Source organism: Phycodurus eques, chromosome 2 (assembly GCF_024500275.1).
Source record: "Phycodurus eques isolate BA_2022a chromosome 2, UOR_Pequ_1.1, whole genome shotgun sequence".
In the NCBI taxonomy this organism is placed as follows: Eukaryota; Metazoa; Chordata; class Actinopteri; order Syngnathiformes; family Syngnathidae; genus Phycodurus; species Phycodurus eques.
The window spans coordinates 12972388-12984721 of NC_084526.1; positions in this window are offsets into that span (position 1 = coordinate 12972388).

Genomic DNA, 12334 nt, shown 5'->3' on the forward strand with positions numbered 1-12334 from the left:
TTGTGTAGAAATAGTGTTACTGTGTTGTGTTTTTGAGTCATAAGACCGACATACCCGGACACTATTAATGTAATTTATTGTTATTAAATACAGTAGAGTTATTTCTCGAAACCTTAACAAGAAAAAAATACATGTTTTAACAATTTGAAATTGCGGTGGTAGTTAACAGTTGTGTGTACTGCCCTGCATCATACTGAGAACTGTTTTTATCATTTAACATGAGAGGTCCAGTAAAAACTATGAGATCCAGCGCTTGGTATAATATTGTGCACAGCAAACTACAACCACAAGAATAAACACATTGTTAAATGACTGCCTCTCCGGCAGTTTTGCCACAGTGAACATGAAAAAGTAACTTCGTTACATTACTGATAATCTGATTTTAAAAGTAAGTAAGTTCGATTACAACTAACTTCATGAGTTACATTCAGCAGATCCCGACAACACCGTCTCCACATAAAAATGACAGCCGGTTTCGGCAATACTTTATTGGAAGAGCTTTTTTTAACAGCTGCGTTTAAGAATAAAGTTTTTATTAAAAATAAAACAAAGACAACCTTTTTAGACTCCACATAAATACTTATTTTTACATTAAAAATGATGGTCTCTCTGGATTTTATATTACATTAATAGGCTATTTGTTTTTTGTACATATATATATTATTTTGATCAGACACAAACTTGAAATGAGGCTCTCCCCTTCGTCCATTATCGACCGAATACTTGTACACGTAAGTTTTTCACTTGTTGAAAATCTGACGTGGCGCATTGTAACGTCACTCCCCCGAATGGGATGAAGTGGGCTCTTCCCAGAATGCCGGCTCCGTTTGAAAATATTTCGCCTTTGTTTCATAAAGTACAGTTGTTCGTTGTGTGCCTTTTAGTAAATAATCGTTGAGAATAGTGTGTTTTATTATTTATTTGTAAAACAAATGCTGAAAGTCGGTCTCAACGTACGACATACACCGTCAGTGAATCGTGTCCTGTTTATTGACTTGCCTCATGTTACTAGTGAAAACTGTCTGCAATTGCTTGCATTAAAGTAAAGTATTACTTAAAACATGTTAAAGTGTGCACATAACTCTCTTTTGACTGCTGATATATAAAAAGCAATGTGTTACTTTGCTCATTACCTCAAAAATCCTTAAAATTTGATTGATGCGTTACTTTGTAGCACGTTACTGGCAACACTGCTCTTTTGACAGGGTCAATTAGAGCCAAGCATCTTTGAAAAGAAATCATTTCTGATACAATTCTTGTGTTGTATCTCATAATCTGTTATGGGTGTCTAATTGTGATCAAAGGATCCAGTTTGTTAATTTACATGACATGCTGAAGTGACCATGTTTATTGCTCCAGCAATATGGTACAACGCAAACACCAGCGACCAGGTAAAAAAAAGGTTTTGAGCTTGTCCATCACTCTTGGACCTGTTGTTGTTCTACTTCTTATGATTGAACCAATATCAACTGTGTGGCATTCTCCATCTGGCCTGCTGGTTACAGATGCTACTGCCAGACTTTATTTCTGATTGGGCCATCTGGACCACTCTTTGCAGGAGCAGACTCAAAGTAAATATAGCGTCTGAGTTTTTCTTCGTCGTGTGTTGCTTTTTAATGTGCCGGCATCTAGAACTTGTATACACTTTTAAATGGAAGGCGCATCCAAATGGACACAGCGCCTGTCCTGTGTCATAGCAATAGGTTGAACTAACTACGAACTACTATGTTTGAAATGAGGTCGTTCATTGAGGCCATATCATATGGATAACTATATTTCTGGATAGACATCTTGTTTTAAGGAACATCATTCATCACAAATTACTTGGTCCAAAGTACATTATGTGCCCTCATCATTGGCGTGGATGACATATCAATTTGGAGCTTTTGAGGATTTATTCGAACCACATACAATGTACTTGTTCAGCAATTTTTTTATAAGGAAGAATTAAATGCAAAAGTTTGAATTAATTTTGTATTTTATCTAACAGTCACAGTGTTAAAATTATACACACAGGCTAAAATATATTCATACCTTCACCTGAAGGTTGCAGAACACAGGGGGGGGCAAAATATGGCCCACTATGTTCTTTTCTCTGGCCCGCCGATCATTTAGAGCCTTCAATGAAAAATGTAAATACATTTAACACAAATACATTGTCAAAGTTCTGTAACATTAGTTTCATTTATTTTTTTCCTTAACATTGGTTAGTTAAAATGCATGTAGTCTTTTTTTTTATTATCTTATTCAGTTATCTCATTTAATAATTGGTTATTTGAGCCACTATGAATGATAAAAGAAAACAATATTAGTGCAATAACATACATATACAAATTTTGATTAATTTTATTAAATAACTGGTTAATTGATTATAACCAAAATATTCCAAACAATAACATAAAAAATGGGGAAAATATTTTATTGAAAAACATATTTTATATACACATTAAACTATTTTTCCCTCATCTACTAATCTGTCCATTTCAAAAATAAAATGTGGCCATTCAGCATAAATGTTTGCCTGCCACTGTTCTAGAATGTATTTTAACTTTACAACGCCAAGAAGCCCAATTACCTTCTTTTTAGTGATCAGGATTGACTGCAGCCAGTAGTTTACGTTTGCTAGCATAAATAGAATTTGTTCAACAGCACTCCCCAGATCTACCTGTACTCAGGACAATGGGAAAGTCCAAGGAGCGCAGTGAAGATCAAGAAGAATTGTAGATTTTAATGGCTTTTGGAGACCCTTCAAAACAAGTAAACCTTTAGACTTAGCTTAAGCTTGAGCAGCGAGCGTCACGCCGCACCCTGAGCTGACTGTAACCTCGAAATACTGCAGCTCCTCGCATACATCCTGCAGGGATTTATACATCGAGTTGTGGCACAGGACCATGACCTCGGAGGAGGAGGTACTGACTTTCAATCTGAAGGCCTCCCGCCACACGTATATCTGCCGAGCGAGGATCCCACGTCCACCTCTTCAGCCTGTTTCAAAACAGGCCTGACCTCTACACCTGTGCCGCCAGGAGGGCAGGCCCACAGAACATCATCTTTTATTCTACTTCTGCATTGCTCTCATGCCCTGCTGGCCTTAATTTACCCATCTGCTGGTAACAGAAATGTGATGGTCTAATGCGGCATCTCTGTACCCTGTTGAGGTAGTTTTGTTTTATTAGTAACAGTATGCCTACGGCAGTTGTCCTGCTCGTATGCCAATTTTTTCCTACAAACGTGCAGAAGAAATGTCATACAGTAGTGGAAGACAGTAGTGCGAAAGAACGTTACTAGTCTACTAGTGTGGCCTATTCATTCCATTAATGCGCTGAATTATCTTACTGGTTAGAAGCATGTTGCAGAATGCAAAAGGTAGGCAACAAAAGCTGTTGCAAGGGCCCCAAGCTGAAGGGGGCCCCAAGAGACGGCTGACATTGGCCCATACAAATGACAAAACAATGGCACTATTTTAGACACCGCAACAACAACACGCAGCAATAATGGCACAGTATGACCCTGGAATAAATTAATCAGTTAATACAGGACAGTACATTGTTCCCTTTTGGACATTTATTTCCAAATTTATGAATAAGGTTCAGTAACGCATTGTGTCCCACAAGTCATTAAAGTCTTTGTAATACTGGGGAATTCTCATTCATACTGACTTGCCCACCTCCATAAGCATATACATGCTGATAAAAAACAAAAAAAACTCCATTAGGTTTGCTTTCATTTCCTGTGCAATACATTTCATCCATCATCTCATATTGCTTTGTTCCCCCATGACAGGCATTATTAAAATGTCACCAAACATGAAACCTGTCCATCTGTTTAACATTTTAAATTAAGGGTTGGAAGAACATGAAGTCACAAATTAGTGACAGATTTATTTGGGAAAAGACAGGAAACCCGGATCTTCTGACTGTGAAGTAGAGGTGTTAAGCACTAAACTACCATGCTGCCCAGTCACAAGATCACACGGAAAACAATGTACTGTATCCAAATTATAGGGGCTATTTATATATTTGCAGCATATGGGGCTGGCATTACAAGTGATTTATGATGAGGAGACACCTTTGGGTTGACAAAATATAATACAGTATCCAATCAGGCAGTTCAGAATGTGATTGTGCAGTTCACCAGGGTCTTGTATTTAGTTTCAAACAGCAACTGGATGATAGCTTTTAGAGGAAGAGCTCTTAGCGGTTAGTCATTTCAATTTATAAATACAACTCCCAGAGTTATGGTAAAGTGCTCTTTGGCCTCAAACAATTTTCATGCTCAAGTTAATAGCGACAGATTAGCTTTGAGATACAATACCTGAGAATTTGTGTACTGGTGTATTAGACTTAGCTTATTGCTCATTCAGTCCAAAGTAGCAAATCAAATTAGTGCACAGCTGAGTAGCTTACTACTAGTGATGTTACGGGTTGTGCCGAGTCTTTGAGGCGTGTGTCGCGTAATGAAGGGGGCGTGTCCGCGTATGGAGGCTTGCTTCATTTTAGGAGTGAGGCCGGAAATGATGACGTCCGACACTTGGCTGCCCGACTGTACCACCTGACCGCTTCAGGAAGTGGTTCATAATTTTGGCGTGATAAACTACACGCGGGACAGCCGCAGTGACGTCAGCGCGGTCACCGTCCGCGCAAGTATAAAGAAGCCTTTCACAAACGAAGAAGTTCAATGAACGAATCACTCGTGTCTAACGGATCGCGAAAGATCGAATCACTCTTCAGTTCTTCAGTTCCATAGTACACAGGACACCAGTTCACTGAACGAATCACTCTTCAATTCTTTAGTACACCAGTTCACTGAACGACCACGCTTTAGTTCTTCAGTACAGCAGTACACCAGTTCACTGAACAAATCACTCAGTTCACTTAAGTCCCTCCCCCGCCTGCACAGTGCTGCCTGACGCTGGCTGCTCATTGGTCATTCGCCGAAGTGTCATTAAGCTTCATTTCGCCATCACTACTTACCACCTATGTTAGCAAGAAAATTGTTAGTCACCAGCTTGCTGCCTGTGCCAATCCTTCGAACTGGACATTTCACAACACATATTCAAGCGACTCTGAATTACGCTGTGCAGAATTCTGGTTTTATACCCACAAAGACTTCCAGCGGCTCCGTTTTTAGAGGGAATGCAGTGACGTTCCTCGTGGCCTTTGGTCTTGTTATAGAGGTCCAACCTGCTTGTGTTCTTGAAGCCAGCTAGCACGTCCTCTTTTACATAGTCAAAAGTGAAAAAAATCAATATGGAGACATGTATACTTGTAGCCTTACAGGAATGGGGTAGTACGTAACACATCTTCTTGTAGCACCATCATGTCTGATGCAGGTCCTGCACTGTAGAACACAGCAACATGAGGTCAGATACAACTAAGGCCTTAATAAGCATCTTCTTTACCGCTTACGGGGAGAACATGCAAACGCTGCACAGGCGGTGCCGGGATTTGAACCCAGGACCCTAGAACTGTGAGGCAGATGTGCTAACCAAAAAATACAATTAAAAATACAATTAAAACAGCGTACAGTGCAAGAAATATCATTTAATAACCACTCCTCCACAGGCAGACAGTCTTGTTAGAATGACCTATCCACCTACTGTTGTCAACAGGAAATAGACAACTACTGTAAATACTTAGGAGCACCATGTTATCAGGGGAGTAGCTAGCATTGACTACTAGCTAATAGCCTGCCGGCTCGACAGCGAATTATCGAGTAAAGGCAGGCAACGTTTCTCATGGCGTGGTAAACTTCTCCAGATGATAATTTTAAATGTTCCAATCGTTAGAAGATAGTCATTTTTGATATTTAAATAGAATAAGGGTGCGTCATAAACGTAATAAAACGGCTCATAGGAGAGTAACAGTCGATATATTTACGAGTTGCGACACCATCCTTGCTCATCCGTTGCATTTTTTTCAAATTCAATCTATCCATCCATCCATCTTCTGAGCCGCTTATCCTCACAAAGGTTGCGGGTGAGCTGGAATTTAAAATCATGTCTTGTGATATATTTAGTGCTTAAACTATCAATGTAGACAATATAAAACACTTTGGGGGACTGTCAATTACTCGCAAATTTTCCTTTTTGTGCTATTCATTTTTAGTACCTATTTCTTCCTCACAATATTTGCCCTGTCGGTGCACATATTAAAAAGACAAAATAAACAAATTACCAATAATAACCTATCAGGCACTTATCTCAACATTGTGGTCATATAATTCACCTGTAGCTCAAATCCTTCAAATAATCTCCAACCCCTGTGGCCAATCAACCTAGATTGTACTCTAGTGACCAGATAAGACCTGTGTGTGTGCGTCTGTGCATGCCTGCGGTGTGTGTGTGCAGGGGAGGAGGGCAATGTGCACATCGTAGAAGAATGAAGTCCTAAAAAAAGAATTAGTGGAGGAAAAGCCAAGATCTGAGCCGTGGTCAGTCTGCTGTGGGAAGCTAGGCCGAGCAGCAAAGCGGAGACAGATGGGAATGATACGAGAGCTCTCGATTCGAGTAGTCATTACCCAAAGTTATTTCTTTGTAAATCGTTTTTTCCTTTTTTTTCTTTTTTTAATTGCATTTATGCCTTATCTCACCGTGGAAGTTTGGACTGAATGAAAGTGTTAATATGGTCAGTTCAAATACAGTAGGTGATTGTAAATGGAAAAGCAAAAGACTGTTTAATTGTCCCACCAAAAAAACAACAATGTAAAACACTTGGGGGTCAAGGCTCAAATATTCCATTTAATTCCATCAGTGCGCTACCAGTTGCAGTTTTTGAACAATAAGAACCAACTCATATAATGTGGTCCACCACCAGACTTTTTAAGCTTGAAAGACATATTTTGACTTTTTTAAGGTTCATGTGTAATATTTATTTAAATCATTGTATGTAGAACAACCTGTTTGTTAAGATGACAATGTAGTTTTACTTTAGTGGGTGCAGTAAAGAAGTGATCCACTCTAGGATGCTGGTCAACAATTGTTCAGAATACGAAACAAATTTTCCTATTAGGAAAAAAAAGGAAACAGAAATCTAATTCCCAAATCAGAGGCGTAACACTTTCAACACGTAGGGAAATGGGTGGTGATGCCGATAACGCGTTATTCCAAAGTACCACCATTTTCAGTAACGAGCAAAACAATGCGTTACTTTTCCAGGCAAAGTAGTTAGACTACAGTTACTTCTTCAAACCAACAATTACTTTTGCATCATCAATGTCTCTCAACAAGTACTAATTTGTAGTTGGTGATTCAAACAACGAGCGGGTGGCTAGTAAGTCTCAGTCTTAAACTACAGACTTTGGTTACAGCCCCTTACACACAGGTAACATGTGGCGTTTTGTTATGCATCTAACACTGCATCAGAAGCCAGAAAATTTGCGGGTCGACTTCAACCGCCCATCCCACATCAGTATCTTTCACACAGGACAACTGTGAAAAAGCCAGCTTTGATGTTAAAGGGCCTTAAGTTAAATCATGTAGTGTTAAAACATGAAAACAATCAAACACAAGGATGTGATCTGAAGGTGATCAATGTCGCAGATGCACCTCACTCATGTTACATTTCAACATTTAATTGTGGAAAATGAAGTTAATCACTGTGAAACGCAATATAGCCGGTGGCGGTCCTAGCTTGAATGGTGCCCTGTCCTTTCAACTATGGATACAGAAATTGTATGAATAAACATTAAAACAGAGTTCCCATTTAAATGCACATTGAGTGGTTTTACTTTTAAACATACAGTAGATTTTTCTAAGAATTCAAATTTAAAATGACTGAAAATAGTAGAGAGCATCACAATCGTCATTTGTCAAGCATTAATGAATTCTCTGTCGCTGGTCAGCTTGTGCTTTTAATGAATCACTCAGCAAAGCAATAACATACAAATGCGGCCGTGACACTCAGTTACTTTCTGCCAACAGCAAGTTAAACTTTGCGTCTCCTCCATATGCAGACATTTTCAACATTTATTAGCAAAATAATTTCCGACTCCAGTTGATGTCTCCACAAGGGGACATAAATTTCTCATAGGCCTACATTAGAAAACAATAGGCCATGTCAATAGAAAACCATTTCCTGGTAGCATTTCTTTTTTTTTTAATCAGGTGCCACACATATTGTACCCACCAGAACCGCCACTGAATATGTATCCGTATTCTCTTTTAGCAGTTGAGGATGGTCATTCTTTATGAATGTGTTTTTAAAAAAAACATGAAAAGCCAGTCAAGCAAGTCATGCATGATGGTGGTTGCATGTTGTTTTAGCCACTAGACAAGAAAGGCATATTTTTCCCCAAAAATGTTTTGTTCAGTTTTTTTAAAAAAAAACTTCTTTTTGAAGAACAAATATGACTATTTTCTGAGTGCAGACGAAGCCTGACGTGTTTTTTGACTAATTACAATGCTACTGTCCATGGACATTTGGACTACCGCTTTAATGTTGTGTTAGCACATTAGCACAGGACACCTGTTAACGTGGATAAGCCTTTACAAATGAGCATTAGTATTAAATTGTTCCCATCACGTACTGTATACTCTGGTAGCAATGGTTCACAAAATCAATTCATCGTGTAGCTTTGAAAGAGATTCTTTCTAATTTGTACTTTGAGTCCAGAGCAGTGTGACTACATTGTAATTGTGTGCAAGCAGGCATTATATTTATTTGAATTATCTGCACACACATGCGCACACAGCTATTGACATGCATGCAAACACACACGCACGCGCTCAATTATCCCGGCCAGGTTTGTGCACACACTTCAAGTTGCGCTTATTAAACAAGAAAAACAGTTGCTTGTTTGATTAACATCAACACAAATTCCACCTCTCATCTAACTAAGCAAAGCGACGGCCTCAGTCTGTTCTTGTCTGCCTCAATTTGAATCTCCACGCTCACTCCTTTCCACTCAGGCGTCATCCTTTAATAAAGGCGCCTGCCTGCTTGTCCTGTCTCTAGTGAGATGGTTAATAAAGGGGAGATGCTCTGCCCACATCCACAGGCTTTGAAACAAGAGGTGGGGACGGAGGGGTGGGGGAGTTCTTGACTATTATTCAGTCAAGAAAAACAAGGGGCTTTACATAGCAGCACCGCTGTGGGGGGTAGTGCTGAACTTTCTTCCTCTTCCTTTTTAATGTGTTTTTCTCTTTCAGAGTCTAATAGCTTCCCTGGACCCAGACAGCTTCACATTAATTGGCCGAGGAAGCGATGCCAAGGCTATTCTGCTCAGGTCCTCTGGCGCTGCTGCCGCCAACTCAATATAGACCTTGAAGTTTGCTCCTACTCTCTTGCTCTCTCTCACACACACACACACGCACACACACACACACACGCACACGCTTTCTTCTTCCTCTTTGTCCATGCCTATGTAGCGTATAGTATAATATGTGATTGCTTGTTTCAATCTTTTTGAGCAAACACACACAGAGGTTCTACCACCCTCTTCCTCTTCTTCTTATGACTGATCATTTCCTCCCTCTCTTCCTTTCACTCTCCTTCCTTAGGAGCATATTAAGCAGAGGGCTTCAGAGTGATCCATGGCTAATTTCGAGCCGGCGACCCAGCGGGACTCGCACTGAGGTCAGCGCAGCAGCACATGAGAGGCACCAGAAGTACTTCTTCCTTTCAGTCTCCTCTTCCTCTGCCCACTCTTTGGTGTGGTGAAGTAGAGATCTACGGGCAGAGCTGTACAGGTGAGCTGACACATTATGTTGCAGAGGCTATTATGAGATGGAGGATTCTTCTGCTTTTGTGTTTTTTATATACTGTATCTTTCCAACTTCACACATCATTATAGCCATGTAATCTATCCTAGTAGCCAAACAGCAAAAAAAAAAAAAAAAAAAAAAAAAGATGTTGATGACTAGAGATGCATGTTCATAGACCAGTGTTTTCAAACCTACTGTATATATCCCGCAGTGCAACCCCCTCTCAAAAAAAAAAAAAACCTCTCAAAAAGTATATCCTGAAAAAATGAATTTACTCAAATTTGAGGTAATGTACCTTCTTCCGTCAAGTGGAAGAGAATTTAATTGTTTCCCACAACACACAGGTTGATCTCTCAGTTGGGAATTAGATGACCACAATTTTTCCCACCAGGGTTCATCCGTGTCTTGTAAAGGAGTTTTCCCAACTTTAAATAAGCCAAGTCACCCATTTTACATTTGAGAAATCTCACGACACAACACCAAACAAAAATGTCACAAAATGTATGAATACTGAAACAATGAAGTTGACTTAGTGTGAAATCTGGACCTGTTTAATTAAACTTAAGCTGATATACTCGCAGGAAGCCATCACTTATTTTGTTGTGTGAATAGCAACAAACGGACAGATTAAGTTTACCTTCTGCCATCCAGTGAAAGAGTGTTTAACTGTTCTGCCGGCCATTATATGTCCCTGGCATACATAGATGAACAAAGATATACTTATAATTAATTAAAAATAATTTTTGGACAAATTACGTGAAGTTGGATAACTTGGGGCGGCACGGTGGAAGACTGGTTTGAGCGTCAGCCTCACAGTTCTGAGGACCCGGGTTCAATCCCCGGCCCCGCCTGTGTGGAGTTTGCATGTTCTCCCCGTGCCTGCGTGGGGTTTCTCCGGGCACTCCGGTTTCCTCCCACATCCCAAAAACATGCATTAATTGGAAACTCTAAATTGCCCGTAGGCATGACTGTGAGTGCGAATGGTTGTTTGTTTGAATGTGCCCTGCGATTGGCTGGCAACCAGTTCAGGGTGTACCCCGCCTCCTGCCCGATGATCACTGGGATGGGCTCCAGCACGCCCGCGACCCTAGTGAGGAGAAGCGGCTCAGAAAATGGATGGATGGATGGATAACTTGGTCCGGAAAAGCCGATGATCTCTCACAGAACACCAGGGTGCCACAGCATCCTGTTTTGGAATCACTTTTGTAATGTACTGCATTTATTTTCCAAGGTTACAATTTTTAAGTACCGTACATGTTTCAATGATTGCACGATAAGGGGTTAACAAGTAGGATGCATAAACTCACTCCCCACAAAATTAGGTTCACCTGCAATACATCCATAGTTGTGAATGTGAGTGTATGTATGTATATGTATATGTGCCTTGCGATTGACTGGCAATGGTTCTGCCTCTCAGCCAAAGTCAGCAGGGATAGGCTGCAGCACATCTGAAACCCTGAGGATAGGCAGTAAAGAAAATAGATATATGGATTATTGTGATTGAAGGAGGCGGCACAGTGGACAACTGGTGAGAGCGTCTGCCTCACAGTTCTGAGGAGCAGGGTTCAATCCCCGGCCCCGCCTGTGTGGAGTTTGCATGTTCTCCCCTGTGCCTGCATGGGTTTTCTCTGGGCACTCCGGTTTCCTCCCACATCCCAAAAACATGCGCGGTAGATTGATTGACTCTAAATTGCCTGTAGGTGTGAATATGAGTGTGAATGCTTGTTTGTTTCTATGTGCCCTGCGATTGGCTGGCAACCAGTTCAGGGTGTACCCCACCACCTGCCCGATGATAGCTGGGATAGGCTCCAGCACGGCTGCGACCCTTGTGAGGAGAAGCGGCTCAGAAAATGGATGGATGATGGAAGGACAGAACTGCGTTGCATCATAGAATTAGTTATTTTTTTCATATAATGTGAGTCTTAATTATGAACCATCCCTTCATCCATTTTCTATAGCACCTGTCCTGATTAGTGTCACAGGTTAACTGTGAAGCAAACATGCTAACTATAAAGTATCATGCTGCCTAATTATGAACCTGACAATAGAAAACAAATGAAACAAATAAACAACTTTTTGCTTGCTATTTAAAACTGGATGTGGAGACAATGGTATGTGAGTCACGCTGTCTGGACCGGTGTCCCGCAGTGAGCAACGCCATGTGGGGAATGAAATAAATAACTAATGAAGACATATCTCTTCCTGCTCTCTGACCCGACTTTGAATAATGCCTCAGAGGAAGTCTGCAGCTCCCGTTGCGTCAGTGACCTGCTGCAACTCTGAATCATTCGCCATACACAATAAATACAGTAGTGTTCAGAATAAGTGTCTTTCAAACGAGAGGAAATCATTAAATCCTAATAAAAGCTTTTCCATGGCCAGTCATCAGCAATAGGGCAGCTCACAGATGACAGAAGTAGTTTTTCACAGATCTGAAACAGTTCTCCGAAACAGTGCTTATACAACTAACTATTGAATGGTGAATAGTTGTTTGCCTATATCAGAATCAGAATCATCTTTATTTGCCAAGTATGTCCAAAACACACAAGGAATTTGTCTCCGGTAGTTGGAGCCGCTCTAGTACAACAAACAGTCAATTTACAGAACACTTTGGGGACATAAAGACTTTTT